The sequence below is a fragment of the Alligator mississippiensis genome, chromosome 4 (genome assembly GCF_030867095.1).
Source record: "Alligator mississippiensis isolate rAllMis1 chromosome 4, rAllMis1, whole genome shotgun sequence".
In the NCBI taxonomy this organism is placed as follows: domain Eukaryota; kingdom Metazoa; phylum Chordata; order Crocodylia; family Alligatoridae; genus Alligator; species Alligator mississippiensis.
In genome coordinates, this window is record NC_081827.1 from 5,196,683 (window position 1) to 5,212,656 (window position 15,974).

Consider the following 15,974-nt stretch of genomic DNA (forward strand, 5'->3'; position numbering starts at 1 on the left):
TTTGGAAGTCCAGCACCTGGTTCCTGCAGCCCAAACAGCTTTGGTGAAGGGGATGCAGATGATATTTGGGGGGGGTCAGCGGTTTGATCTTGGTGGGGCCGGGGCATTGCTGGGACAGAGAAGATGGCTTAAAGGTTGCTGATCAACAAAGCGTTTTCTTGTATTCAAAGGGGAATTTGAGCTCCTTCATTTTTTCCGCTGAGTTTGTACAGCCCCACCAGCACAGCGGGGCCTGGTCCATAATTGGGACTCGTAGGTTGTACCGATAACAATTGCAGAAAAAAAAATGCTCCGCTCCGAAGTTTTAATTCGTCCAAGATCTCTCTTTTTTTTTTTTTTTTTCAAATAACTACTCGCAATTTCCTGTTCAGAACATGGGGAGACTTTTATTTTCACATTTCTGATCTTTTAATCTCTCTTGCTTTTTGCTTCATCCATTGTGCCCTCCTCTGTCGGTTCTAGTGTGTCTGACTCTCATTTACCGTATGTCTTGAAGTTTGGTTTTTATTTAATTATGACAGACTTACTAGCGTTGCAAACAACCGGAGGAATGTGGCCTTATTCTCTCTTCTCCCCGGTTTTCAGCACAAGGAGGGTGTTTTAGTTGTTGTGGCTGTGTGCGGTCGTATGGTTCTTAGCATTTCCTATCTGACATCACGGCTGATTCTTCTCACCCTTACGTCAGCTAGTACTTCAGCGAATGCACTTGTTTTCAAGCATATTGCCCCGGCGTGAGACTTGCTCACTTTTAAAAACCTTTACATTGATTTATTTTTCAGGGCCTGACGCTGGGAAATAATCCCATTTGACTCGAGATCTCCTTCACCCCCTGACTTTGACAGCTCCGTTGTGCAAGCTTAGTAAAAGTCAGGAAGTGTCATAATTAGAGTTGCCCCCAGAGCTTTGCTGCTGGCCTTTGTGCACATGCGTTGTGATGCCACCCCTAATTATATGATTGTGTTCTGTTTTTCAAATAATTAGGTAGGTTTTTTCCCCCCCTGCAGCCTTAGACTCATTGATGACGTATCTTGCGGAGCTGCATAAAGCAGTTTGCACTAGAGCCCACACATGCCTATGCAAAGCGTGTGGTGGATGAGGCGAGGGCTCCTTCAAATCCATACCTCTGCCATGAATAAAGCAAGATGAGAAGAGCCCTACTTTGTTTAGCGTGTGCTTTATGAGGGTGCAAGCAGCCTCACGTATTTGGAATAGCATTCACCTTTTATGAAGTGTCTGTGATGCACAGGGAATGAGGCATGGCTTTTGCAGTTTGAGGTACCATTTATTGGCTATAAATATTTCCTAAGGTTTTTTGCCCTCTTTGTAGCTGGGTTATTGCATGTGCATGTACTACATACCTGCCTTTGGCTTGCAGTGTTGCATGAATGCTGAGAATATTGCTGTTGTGCTAATTGAAGTGTCTTAGCACGAGGTGTGACACGAAAGTGGTGCTGAGTGGGTGCTCTCTCATAGGTGACGTGGCCTTAGGCCCGCTCTCTGCTAAGAGGGCTTTGTCCGTAGAGTAGCTTTTGGACAGGTGCATGTAAGGTGGGCACCTGATTATTTTAGACCTGTGCTCTTGTCAGGATGACTTACTGTTTTGCCCACAAGCAAAACGAACCATGCCAGCAAAGTCAGTCATGCACAGGTTTGCCAGTTGGGAGCTGCAGTTCGTCAGCAAGAGTTTGCAGTGTAAGCCTGTCCTTGGGAGAATCCGGCTACAGTGGACTCGGGTTATTTTGCTTCTGAATGAGCGCCTGCCTTAGGGTTTAAACTAAGTGAACTGATGCGTTTTTATGTCACACCTGGCTTAATTTTCTTGACTTTCAGAGAAAATGAGGCTTGGAAGGGACCTCAGGAGGTCACATCTACTCCAACCTCCTGCTCAAAGCAGAACCAACCCCAACTACATCATCCCAACCAAAGCTTTGTCTAGCTGGGCCTTAAAAACCTCCAAGGATGGAGACTCCACCACCTCTCTGGGTGACCTGTTCCAGTGCTTCACCACCCTCCTAGTGAGAGAGTTTTTCCTAATACCCAACCTAAGCCTCCCTCCCTTTCCTAAGTGTCCTCTTGGAGGCAGGTCTTCACACTAACACACGTCTACACTTGGAGACTCTGAACATTTTGGTGCTAGAGCCATGAATGACTGGTACCGCCTGCGATTGGGGGGGGCACCATGGCAGCAAGCGGGGACTGCCCGCAGCTGTCGGTGGCAAGGGGGAGCGAGGACCACCCGCAGAAGCTGGCAGTGGCTTTGGCGACAGCCAGTCTCGGGGAGCCACGTGCCCCTCTGTGCCCCCCCGTGCGTCGTCTATGGCTAGAACTCTTTAAAACAGTTACAGTTTTTAACATTTTTCAGTCACTCAAAGGGTGCTTTGAGGTATTATCCTCCCGTCCACTTTTTAAAAAAAAATCTAAATTATCGTTGTGCAGAAATAGTGTTTGGCAAATTTCAATCCCATAAGGGAAAGTTTTGGAAAACTGTGAATGACTTCAAAGTGTAGCAGCTGTGACTGCAAGCCCTTAAAACTGCTCAGACTGTAAATATTGCTTGTGTTCACACTTTCTTAGGATGCATCCATGCACTCGGTAACAATCTGAAATATTTCCACCAGTTCTTACTTGTCTCTCACTTACCCTTCTGTCCAGCAAGGAGTGTTTCATGTTCTCTCTCAAATATATATATATTTTTTTAATCCCCTCCCTTAAGAAAGCCATTGAAAAAAGTGACAGAGTTGAGTGACTCTACAGTGTTCCTGTTTCCTTTTTTACCAAAGTAGTTGATGTAGATTTGGATGCAAGGCAGCATGTGGCAGCAAAGACTCATTGTTGCTGGTGATACTCAATGTGAGATGAGTTTTTGATATGACCTTGAGTCTTGCTTGGTACCTTCTTTGGTACTATTTCTAAAGATTTTTTTTAAAACCAAGAATCCAAAAAAAATACTACAACTTGATAAAAATTTGATTTGCTTTATCCAATAAAGAACTTAGTTATTAATAATCATCCAGTCCTTTAAAATATCCAATACTGGTTTTTTCTAAATCTGGATCTGGGGTGAGGCAGGAGAGACATGTTGCCTGGGAGCAAGATAGTTTTCTCCTTGTGTCTTCTTCCAGATCCCTAAACTTGCTGCATGTTCAGCAGCTACTTTCTTGGCATCGTTTTAAATAAATGTTGAAAATCTGCTCTTTGGTTTTGCTTTGGATCTTTGGTATGCTTAGCACTATTTATTCTGTATAGGTGGTGGCTTAGGGTTTGGTTTTGTTTTGTTTATTTTTATAAATGGAGAAGTCACTTAGACCCTAGAGTCAAAGATTTGTTGCGGCTGTCTTACTATCCCAGATTCAACTTCATTAGCTGTTCAGGAAATAGCAGTTAAATATATTTGCCTAAAATTAGAATTGTTTACAGCCAGTTGCACAGCAGTGTAAGCAGTGCGAGGTTTGCACTTATGCCAGGTTAATTTAGTCTCTGTACCACAAGTTTATCTTCCTCGTGAAGGGCTGTGTTGCTGGATGAGACGCTTTTCCCATAGATTTTCAAAGACCTGGAAAATGCGGAAGTGATGGGTAGACTTTTGTGTGCCGAGAGATGTTTCATCCCTTATTTTTGTGAGCTTTTCCAGGGGATTTAACCCATCCTTTCCATGACTTTGGACACATCTGCTCTCATAAAGTACCAATTGAAGTTCTTCCAGAATTCCTAGATTCTCATCTCACCTTGTCCTTTGGCCATTTACCTTGGGTGTATAATTGTGTGTCATTTATTATCCTTAACGGCAAGCCTCCCCTTATTAACTCTAGCTTTCTAGGACAGACTAATATAATAAAAAAAAGGTGTACATCACCACAGTATTCAAGTAATAGAAGATAAGACGTTCAACTGCAAGTTTACAGGTTTGAGTTGCAATCTTCATTAACACCCATGCAATTAGTTCCCAGTCCATTTCCATGTGACGTTACCTGTCTCTTCCACCCATGCTTCAGCTATCTCTTCGCTTCCTCAGATACAGGCATTTGGATTATATCTTCCCTGGGACATCTTAGCGGTTGGATCTTAGTCTTACACATACCTTTTTTTTTTAAGAATATCTTTTTTGTCTCCTAAAATTCCAAGGTTGGTGAGAAAATGCTTTTGTTGGCTTTTCTTAACTCTGCTCCTATTTAATTCTGCTCATCTTGCCTCCAGCCTGCTCCCATGCATTCACACCTTCTTTTATTCAAGGGCAATCTTCCCATCCTGCTGCAAATTACTGCCCTGCCCATCAGCGTACCATATAAAACACTTTTTCCACAAACAATTTTGGCAACAATCCACTAATGAGATAACAGCGTGCATTCTCTCTCCATCTGCAGAGAATTCATTCCCTTTTTTTTTTTTTTGGAGACTGGATCTTCATAGCTGCATAAAGTGATTTGATTTCACTTCTTGGATATAGTCTGCCTTTTAACTATGCGTCTACTAGCCCATAATTTTAATATAAATAGCTGCAGGTTTTGGAAAGATTTTTTTTTCTGCAAACCTGATTTACGTCTACTATAGAGGGGCCTTCTGTCAAACTTCAGGAAATAGTCCCCGGCATTGACAGACTTTGTAGAAGCCTGGGATTGAAACATTGGGGTTTTTTTGTATTTTCCTGTAAGATGTGGTGGGGCTTAACTCATTGGGCTTGTATGTTTGTGAAATGAGGAATATCTCTTGTAATAGTGAAGCCTGAATGCATGAAAGGTGGGCATGGGATGTGTGCTCGTACTGTGTAAGTGCTAAGTCAGCTTTACTTGGGTTTTGTTCCAGCATTCATATTTAGTTCCTTTCTTAAGGATAATTCCCCCTTCAATGAGTAATGGAGCACGATTCTGTGTACTGAAGTATAAAAACAGGTGTACACTCAGTAAGGAGCAGAGACACTGGTGAGTGCATTCTGCTCTGCTCGCTGCAAGGCTCACAAGTCCTGCTTCCTCATTTAAAATGATTTTTTGGGTCTTGATCACCTTGTTTCTAATGAGGATTGTATGTACGGGAAACGTGCCAGTTTTTCGCTTGTGCCTAGTGAGACATGTAAATAGCAAAAAACTCATATACCTAAAAACAAAGGATTGTGAAAGACTTGGGAGTCAACTTTTCAGTGTATTGTACAGTTTTTGAACATGGTCCCAAAATGTATCCATTTTCAAATGCATTAATTAAATGTATGTTCCATCCTAAATTTGTCCAGCTGTGGAGTATGTTCTGCCTTGCACCTCCAGGGAATGAGAAGTCCAGTCTAGAAGAGTTTTTGGTACCTGGTTCTCTCCCCTTGTTGCATAATGGTATTGTTAATCAAACTCCATTATGGCTTCTGTGCTTCCCCAACGCTAATTAATCTATGTTAAAATCCATTCAAAAGCTACGCCCCTGAAGTGATGCATCACTTTATATTGCAACATCTTTATTTGGGAATGGAGTATACGTGTATTCTGCTCCCCTTAGTTTTGTGTCACCAGCTACCTTCTAGCTCCTTTTCTTGAAGGAAACTGGGTTTAGATGCTCCGCTTCTCACTATCCACCAGTATGTTTTAAGCCCCAGTCAGCCTACTTGCCCTGGGCAAATGAAGTGTGTTGTGTTGCCTCTTTTCCCCTCACCAACACTTTTTTTTTCTGCAGTACCATAAGTGTACATGGCAATTTGCTGATTAATTAACCAGATAGGTATTTTCCCTGGAAAGGAATCCGAACTCGTGGTAGAGGCAATATCTTTTGTTAGACTAACTAGATTTTTGCAAATAAATAATAAAAGATATCACCTCCACCACAAGTTCGGATTCCTTTAGCCCCTAGACCAGTACGACTACAACTTGGATTCCCTGGAAAGTAAATTTGTATGGTTTTACTCTTATAATATGGAACAAATGTAACTTGTTCTCTGGAGGGAGGAAGAAATGATAATACAAATTATTTGCTGCTATATTTTGCATCTGGAGAATTCTAGCATACTGAATACCTGGCATACTTTTTCACGGTAAAGACTGACCTCTCATGGTAGCCATGTGTCTTCTAGCCTCCTTGAACCAAGAAAAGACCCAATTGGGTGGTGACTGAGTGGGTCTGAAATCTATTTAGCTGGTCCAATAAAAGATATCACAGTTACCCAAATAACTTTGTCTGCCTATGTCCTTAGACCAACACAAGTACAGCCAACAACTCTGCAGTCTTAACAGCATTAGTACAACTGGGTTAGCCCCAAATGTTTTCGGATCAGGGAAAGTGTCAGCCCCCGGTAGAGTAGTACTCTCTAAACTCCTACCAGTATTGTGTCCCTTCCATCCCAACACAGAGACAAAGCTGGAATAACCAAGTTTCGTAAAAAAAAAATATTAATAGAAATTTGATGTTATTTATAACTTCGCCTCTTCTTCTAACAGATTCTTTCAGCAGCTTTTAAATCTGGTGCGATTTGCATGCGTATGTGAAATTGTTGCATGATCCAGTTTCATTCAAGTCCCGGTTGAAGGGCAGCCCCATTCACCAAATCTTTGTCTGTTCTGGAAGAAAACAGAAAATGGCCGAGCCATTGTTTACATGAAGTGCTTGCACTGCTTCAACTTCTGCATCTTTTACCCTCGTGACATTTTGCTTGCAGTGAAAGCTGGTGAATCTTTTAGAGGAGCTGCAGGCGCCAGTTTTACTAGCAAGCTCAGCTCTAACCCTGCAGGATGTAAAGCTGCGAACTTGGCAGAAGCCCGGCTTGCCCAGGATGCCTGCTGTCATCTTTAGAGAAGCAGCTTGTAGCCTCTCTTCCCCACATCTTTGAAGGAGGTTAGCTGACCCACTTTCCCAGTCAGCCTTGCTGCTCTTGAACTACAGGAAGTCGTCTAGAGAGTACCTGCCCTGCCTCTCCTTTCTCACGTTCTTTTTAGTTTTTGCTGACAAGTGACTGAGCTGCACCGCAGTCTGAACCTGCAGGGACGGCATGATGTCTGAGACCACTAGAAAAAACCCTTGCCCCATAGATTTTGTGCAACAAACCCACAGCTCTATTTTTTTCCTCCTGTCTTGTTCTGATAGAATTGGAAGAAGCAGGGCTGGAAGGGACCTCCACCGGTCATCCGGGCCAGCCCCCTGCCTGGGAACAGCCTCATCCCAAGCATCCTATACAAATCCATTGTCCAACCCCTTAGCTACCCAGTCAATCCTGTCCCAACACAAAACATAACCATAACCCCCTTAGGGATATGTTGACTTAATCCTATAATCTGTTTTGAAAACTTACCTTCTTTATGAAGTATGTATAATTAGTTTGCTTGTTTTTGAAGATATCCTTCCCTGGGATCCTGGTTTGTGTTCATTTGTCTAGAAACAGCACATACATTTTTTCCCCTTTTCTTCTCCTAGATAGTCCCTGAGGTTTAGCTACCTTGAAAGCAGGCAGTTTGAAGGCTTTGGCATGGGGGGAGGAACAGAAGCAAGGTGGTGGGGGAAGGGTATGAAGGAAAATGAACAGTTAATTGTTTCCCTAATGCATCTAGTAACAACTTTTCTGGCTGGTGTGTACTGCCTTTGCTCCGTCATCCTTGTAGTTGCTCCTGTGGCTGGAACCGTTGCTCACTACTTCCAAGTCCTAGATTAGCTGATGACTCTGCATACAAACTGTACCTCTTAACTATGCTGATGCAGTCCAAAGTTGGTACAGGGCTTCCTTCAGTAGTAAGGTGTAGCTAACTCCAGTGTGGAGTAAAACATACCTGCATGAGGCATTAGAGGGTATGGGCAGATAAACTGGTTACTGCAAGATTAAAGGGGGCTGGGATTTATCACATCACCTGTGCTGCCATAACTGGCCATGTGCATACCCCTACCTCCTGAGGTAGGAGGAGGTTAAATGAAGGAGGGCTAAGTGACCCCTGTTTAGCTTACCGCAGGGTAAGAACGTCTGTAGGGCAGTTAAGCACAGAGGAGCTGACATGCAGTAAATCTTCACCACCTTTTACCTCCCTGTAACTAGGTCTGTCATGCCTCTCTAGTGGTTGCAGGGATTATGATTATCATGGTGACCGTATCATGCCGACTGAACAGCTGGACTGGGTTAGAGCCTGTGTGTTGACCGAGTCTAGGTGTGAAGGAAGCATGTCGGTACAATCGTCTAATGTAGATGACGCCTGCTGTCTTTAGCATGTTAAATTGGTTGAGTTTGAGCACGGGTGTCGAACTCTTCCCCAGGCTGGGTATGTACCATGGGACCAACTGTGGCAGGTCTAGTGGCAGCAGTGAGGGTCCGGGGCCAGCGGTGTGGGTCCAGGGGTGACAGCAGCTGTGCAGAAGCAGGGATCAGGCAGCAGTGGTGCAGGTCGGGCAGTGGCAGCCCTTGCTTATAGCTCTCACTTGCCCTCTTGCTGCTGACAGCCACAGGAGCCCAGGGACCCTGAAATCTATAGCAGGTGATACCGCACTAATCCTGCCCCCCATCTTCTGGTAGCCCACTGGACTACTGGCAGTCTGGGTGGAACAGTTCTGTGGACTGAATCTGGCCATACGTTCGACACCCCTGAATTATTGTTGTGGAGCCTAGGCTTTCACTTGGCCAGTTTAGTGCATGTTGAAGGCAGGGGGCTTCATATGCCAGACCTTCACGCTTGCACGGTAAGTTCGCACGCTTAAATCCTAGGCTAGACACAGGCATGGCTGCCACCCCCCTCATTCAGATCCCCCCTTAAAACACTTCTATTGTACTTTTTGGTGGTAGTCCATCACAACCACTAATCCTCTCTCTATAAAAGCGGATTAAAACCAGGAACGTTTGCACCTTAATTCAGCTAGCTATGGCTGCACTCTGTTGTGTTGTGGATGATAATCCTGTTGGGGGAAAGGACTGTGCCGTTGCACAGTGCCAAGAATGCTGTCACCAATCGGCAAATAACAGATCTCAGCAGTGGCCCTTACTGGGTTAGTAATTCTTTAACAACCATTTTGTGCTAATTAAGACTGTATTGACTAGAAATGACTAACATGATTCTCTATGACTGTATGATACATAGGTCAGAGGAAAATGGTTTTATATTATTAGGATTTCTTAATGATTTTTTTTTTAAAAGATTTAACCATCAAGATAACAACATCCCTTCAGCACTACCAAATCTGGGAGAGAAATGCACTGCTTACAATGGAAAATCTACAGCCTGAGGAAGGCTGTCTCTACACCAGCCATGCAGCTGGTCCAATAAAAGATATCACACACAAATTCTTGCCTCTCAAATTTAAAGGGTTATGTAATTCCATAGGTAAAGCATGACCTTTGAGTAGCCCATTTCTTCTGCCTGTGTATGGATGTCCATGTGTCAAACAAAATCTTTTGTAAGACTGACAGCAGAAGCATATGCTCTGTCATCAATGTGTGTGTAGTATTTGGGGATCGAGTAGAGTTAGCAAGGCATATCAATGGCAGATTAGACCTTAAATGCACAACGTGGAGCTTGCACTGTCTCCTGAAAGAAAAGCATGAATGCTAAATGAGATTTCCATCCGGCGGTTTAGGATTTTGCAGTGCAGTTTAATGTCATGTTTTGGATTACATCTCCATAGATTGTTGTTTGAACTTCAAAAAAAAAAAAGGTTCCTCCCATGTGTACTCTCTCTCTCTGTCGCTCCATTTTCTTGTCTTTACATCACCGTCCTTCAAGCCCGTATGGACAACTGGATGGGGTTGGAGCAAGACTGTTCTCAGTGGTGGCAGGTGACAGAACAAGGAGCAATGGGCTCAAGTTGCAGCGAGGGAAGTTTAGGTTGAATATTAGGAAGAACTTTCTTACTAGGAGGGTGGTAAAACACTGGAAGAAGTTACCCAAAAAGATTGCGGACTTTCCATCCTTAGAGGTTTTGAAGACCTGGCTAGACCAAGCCTTGTCTGGGATGGTGTAGCTGGGGCTGGTCCTGCTTGGAGCAGGGGGTTGGACTAGACGTGACCTCCTGAGCTCCCTTCCAGCCCTCATTTTCTGTGAGTCTGTGATTGCCTTTGGAGCTGGGCAGAAGCTGCAACAAGGAACTGCATGTTTCTTTTAGAGGGCTCAGCATACGCTCCCCATTGCACTATTCCTAATTCCTGCGAGTTGGGGAGAAATCATCTTGATGTGGAGCTGTCTGCACTTGCTGTCTGCATTCATGCCAAACCTTGAAGAGGGACATTGCAGGTTGCTTTGCATCTTGTGAAACAAATGTCAAGTTTCAGAACAGTGCCTTTATAGAAAATCAATTGACGTTTCAGCAGTGAATAGCAGTTATCAGCAGTTGATGATTTTATGTGAAAATCATAGTGGTTTTCTCTCAAGTGTAGTTCCTTTCCTTAGTATGAAATGCACATTTTCTCTGCAGTGGTGTTCAATTTGTGAATTCTGGTGGAAAATTGGAAGTAGAAGGATTGCATTCTCTACAATCGAGTCTCTTGGTTCTTTTGATTTCAGACTTGGCTACATGGGAAAATTTACCAGCATAATTATACCGGTAAAATGCCTTAGCTGGGTGCTGGTGTTCCAAAATAAGAGTGCCCTTTTTCTAGTTTCTTTTGTACCACTTCCAAAACGGCATAAACTAAACCAAAAAAAGTACTTGTTTTGCACAATAAATGTGTCTGCATAGGGATTTTCACCAGTACAATTATGCCAGTACGCTTGTGTATGTAAAGAAGCCCCTTACTCATGGAAAAAATCAGAGTAATAGATTTTAGGTGTACATTTTAAATGACTTTCAGAAATAACAGAACTTTTCCATTAATAATACTGCTTCATTATTAAGGGAATTGTCTGTGCTAGCGATTCTCAACCAGGGTGCTGCAGCACCCTGAGGGGACATGAGATCCTTTTAAGGGTGCTGTGCAAGAGCAGCACCATGAGATGAGCAAATACCTTCACCTGATTCACAAGATATACCCAGGCATTTCAAAAAGGAGTCCACGGTGCCAAAAACTGTCTGACCTGTTGTGGTCTTTCTGAGTTTGTTGCAACAGGAGATCTCTTTTATTTGCCCATTGTCAAACAATGAATAAATGCTAAGAATGGCATTTTTTTGAGGGGTGCCTTGGGGCTATAAGGGTTGAAAGCCACTGATCTGCTTGGATCCTACACTTAGTTTGCATAGGTTAAAACAGCATCCAACCTTCCCCAGCATGTGAAGCCCCTTACAAATTTCGACCCTCCGTAGAAGCCATTAAAGCATGATTGATGGGTTCCACAAAGGCTGCTAGGATCTGTGATGTTGGGAGATTCAGCAACCTGTGGTTAACGGGAGGCATGAATGATATATATACATTTTTTTCTCCCTTTTAAACACAGCCAGGTTTGGCTTCAAGCGTGTATAAATTTGACATAATTAAATTACGGAGGTGGAAGCTTTCCGATGAAAATGCCCTTTCCTCTGTTCTCATTATTGTTGCTCTTGGAACAGGGAACGAGAACATGTGTTCAAGTACAGTTGTCACCCAGAAGCCTAGGGCAAGAGGCCTTCTCTGAGGTTAGAGCCCCAGACCATGTAGGGCTTAATAAATGTCAAGCAACACCTCCGATTTCACCTGGAAATGATTTCCCAAGCAGACTAGAGCACACAGTTCAGTTGTAATGTGGTCCCGTGAGTCTAACTTATCTAAAAGGTGGACAGCCGTATTATGTGCCAGCTGGACCTCTCAAGCGACTTCAAGATTAGTCCCAGAAACAGCACAAGTCTAGCCTTGATATAAAGACAGAGATACTTTGTTGGTCTCAATCAGAAGAACTGGCACAATCTTACCACCGATCACAGATGAAAGGTGTTCCCTGGTTGCAAAAGTGCTTGGGAGCAGAGGAGGCTCCAGCAGGACCCAAATGGCATGAGTTAAAATGATGTAAGTCATCATGACTTAAATCAGCATCCAGCATGACTTAAATCATTTCTGCTTTGTTATTTTCTTAAAGAACGGTTCATTCTTATTGGCTCGTATATCCATTAAAGCTTATTGATTTGAAACTAAATATAGCCCTACTATGTTTCCTCTTTTTTTCCTCACCAGGGGGGCACACTTTACCTATAGGAATTTATTGAAGCAATTCTGTAACTCAGCATACATTTAATCCATTTTGTGTGTTACATTAGCAAGTAATGAAGGATGCATTTCTTATTAGATCATTTTTTTACTTGTGATTTGTCTGTCTGCATTTGGTTAGAAGTTGGAGTAAGCCCACAAGCATCATTTAAAAATTATTTTAAGTAACTCCCCCCCAAAAAACAACCAAACAAACAAACCAAGAACTGCCATTTACTGGGTTAGACCATAGGTCTTTCTTGCCCAGTATCTGGTGTCACAGAGAGGCAGAGAGCGCATGCTGATCTGGGTCTGACCAGGTGTTTTTCCACTATTCCTCTCTCACTTGCAGCCTCCAGCATTGAAGTTGTGATGCAGAGGCCGTGCCCCTCGCTCCTGATGCCCCGTCCCTCCAAGATTGTGTCGAGTCCCTTTTTTAGTCTAGCTAAGCTATCGGCTTCCACAGCACCTTGTGGCAACAAGTTCCACGCTGTAACGGCACACGGTGTGAAAAAGAACTTCCTTTAGTTAGTTTTAAACTTTTACTACCTACTAATTTTATTTTGTGAACCCTGGTTCTTGTCTTGTGAGAGTTGGTAAATAAGAAACCCTTATTTAACTTTTCTTCACCATTTCATATTTTGTAAACCCTTATGTCCCCCTCCCTCAAGCGTCTTTCTTCTAAAATGAACAGGCCTGGCCTCTTTAGTTTCTCCTGATATGGAAGTCCCTCCGTAGCACTCACAATCCTTGTTGCCGTTCTCTCTCTACCCTCTCTAGTTCTGTTGACAGAATTAGCAGTATATGTTGGATACAGAAGAGCAAAGTAAATTTATCAAACCATCCATCCATTTAAAGCTGATCTCATTAAAAGGAGTTTTAAGTGTAGTTAATGAATTTGTTTCTGATCACTGCAGGCCAGATCTCCAAAGTACTGTATTTACTGACATACTACGCGCACCTTGTTTTGGGAATGCAGAATGAAGGAGAAACGATTTTTCTTAGAAAGACCTGCCACTGCACTGGCTCACCCAAGGCAGAGCTCTCCGGGCTGCATGGAGCAGGGATCATTAGCATCATTCCCTCCCCTCCACCTCTGCACGCCCACCAGTCAGCCAGCAGCTGCTGCGTATTTGGTAACAGCTGTGTTAGGGTTAAACCAGCAGCAAGGGGAGTGACGGTCATGATGGGATTCTCCCCCTGCTCCATATAGCCCAGGAGTTCAGCCCGATCTAAGCCAATGCCGAGCACAGCCGCCTGCCTCCATTTCAGCTCAGAAACGGTTTTGGGGTTTTTTTGCTTAAGACACATGCCCCAGTTTTGGATGGCAAGTGAAGGGGAGAAGGCATGTGGTATGCAAATAAATACGGTAGTTTAAGTTCCAGAACGGTGATACAGGCAACCCCCTCTTAGCGCTCTTAATTGCTTCCTGAAAAACTGAGCGTTAAGTGAAACTGAAAATATTTGATGACCAATGATGGCGACTGCAAGTGTTTTTAATGGCACAAGATGGCAACCATGAGTCTTATAGCAAAACTTGCTGAGCACTAAGTGAAACCAGGTATCAATTTAAAGTGAGCGTTATAGTGAAATAGCGCTAAGCAAAACAGCTTTAAGAGGTACAGTACTCCTCACTTAATGTTGTCCTGGTTAACGTTGTTTTGTTATTATGTCGCCAATCTATTGGAGAACATACTCGTTTAAAGTGTTTGGTTATAACGTTTGGCTGCCGCCTGCTAATAGGTAACTACTGTGATGTAATTGGATTCGCTTAACATCGGTTTGCTTAAAGTCACATTTTTCAGCAACATAATGATGTTAAGCGAGGAGTATTGAGAAGCATGTACTCCACAGTTCATCAAAGAGTGGCAAAATGTTATTGCTTACTAAATATCAAGCTGCAAGACATTGCAAAGCTGGTACGTGTTCTAGCAGAGCCTTGCAAGACAGATGCAAACCCTACTATCCTTGATCTCATAGAAAATGAGGGTTAGATGGGACCGCAGGAGGTCATCTAGTCCAACCCCCTGCTCTATATCTCTATATCTCTCTCTATATAAAGGCATAGCTTGCATCTCTTTATAGCCTCTCCTAGGAGGCCCCCAGTCATTTAGGATGCAGCCTCTGGTGGCTGTGTCCTGTGCCATTCCATCAAGGGAGAGAAAGCACATGAAAGAGCAAATACACTGAAACCTATTTCCTGAACAAATTTCATTATAGAGATGCTGGGTCCTAAGAGGGAAGGCCATTGGAAACCACAAGGAGTGATTTAGCAGCCAACTAGTTCTGGGGACAGCTGAAACCCTGCAGGCCTGTGTCTATCAGCCAAGCAAGGCACCCCCTGCCCGCAGAACTGCTGGATAGGAATTAGCACACTGGGATCACAAGGTGCCTGTTGGTTAGCTCTCCACAGCAGCATGTGAGAACAAAAGTGCCAGTGTGATCCTCATTGCCTAATTCAAAGCAAGCTCCACTATTTACAGTGCAGGCTTGAATCCATTAAGGGTAAATTAAATTCCAGCCGCTTGTCGACATTACAAGCAGGCTGCAAGCGGGGTGGCGCGTATGCTGCGCTGGGTAGAAAGTTCAGTGGATTCGCACTCTGGCCTTGGGGAGCTGAGGGCTAGACCACAAGGATCTGCTTCAATCAGTAGAGTCACTTCCCAACATCCTGTGGGCAAGACACGTGCTAGGCACACTGGTGACTCTGCATGGGATCCGCATGGTGTTTCAGGATTGGCGGTGGCAGCTCCCTGCTGGCTGTTATGGCAGGGAATAAATGCCCAGCAGGTTTGGGGAAGGAGGAAGTGATACCATCAGTATTCCCTCAAGCCAAATGTGGAAATCTGCCAGCCGGGTGATCTTGGAGGGGGAGTCCAGAGAACGGGTCTACTCTTCTGCATTGAATTAACGTTTCAAAGGAACGTGATGTGTATGCTGTGCCGATCCAGCAAGAACGCCATTGTCTGTTCCTTCCTCCTGTTAGCTTAATGTTTTCCCTGCTGTCGGGTTTTGTATTCAGCTGGTCGTAAGCTGTAGCCCTTTTCCCACAGGGCTCCACAGTTAAGACTGTCCAGTAGATCCATAGCCTCACTGCTGCCGGACTCTAGGATATGACTAGTCGGAAACTTGCACTCCATCATAAAATCCTAGGGTTAGAAGGGGCATCTAGGCCAATCCCCCTGAACAAATGCGGTGTCCGTTATTCCTGAAGCATCCCTGTTTGCTTGTCCAGTAAATGTCAGGGCTGCCGCAGAAAGATCTGCACCTCTGCCCTTGTGCTGCTTGCTGTACCGAGGCGTGAACGTTCCCAACAGTGATGCCGGCCGGTGACAGCACATCGCTTCACTGCTTCATTCTCAGCCATGGTTTTCCATGGAAGATGTACAGAGTCTAGTTTAAAATATCTGAATTGCAGGGCTCTTGCTGGAGCTTGGCCTGGTTATTAAAGTGAGAGGAAGGGGGGTAGTTTGGGTAATAAGTTTCCTTTTCCTCTGGTCTTGCTGTTGGTCAGGGAAGAGATCAGTTCGGTGGTATAGGGGAAGGCAGCTCAAGTCAAATTCTCATGTTTTTTTGTTAACCCCAATTAATCCTGGATATTACTCCCTCTTACAGCAGATCATGAGCAGGTGCTCACAGTTGTTAGTTCTCTTTCTTTCCACCTGGTATAATTTGTCAAACAGAGTTATCCACTCTCAAATACACCAGGCAAGCAGATCTGGACAGGTTGCAAGCAGATCTGGACAGGTTGGACAAGTGGGCAGAAAACAACAGGATGCAGTTCAACAAGGAGAAATGCAAGGTGCTGCACCTAGGGAGGAAAAATGTCCAGCACACCTACAGCCTAGGGAATGACCTGCTGCGGGGCACGGAAGTGGAGAGGGATCTTGGAGTCCTAATGGACTCCAAGATGAACATGAGCCGGCAGTGTGACGAAGCCATCAAAAAA

General features: G+C 44.1%; 1 protein-coding gene across 4 annotated transcripts in view; it reads left to right on the forward strand.

Annotated features, from left to right (window-relative positions):
• The window catches only part of NRF1 (nuclear respiratory factor 1), a 91,766-nt gene that overhangs the window by 1,004 nt on the left and 74,788 nt on the right, over positions 1-15,974 (forward strand). The gene's annotated exons all lie outside the window — the stretch shown is intronic.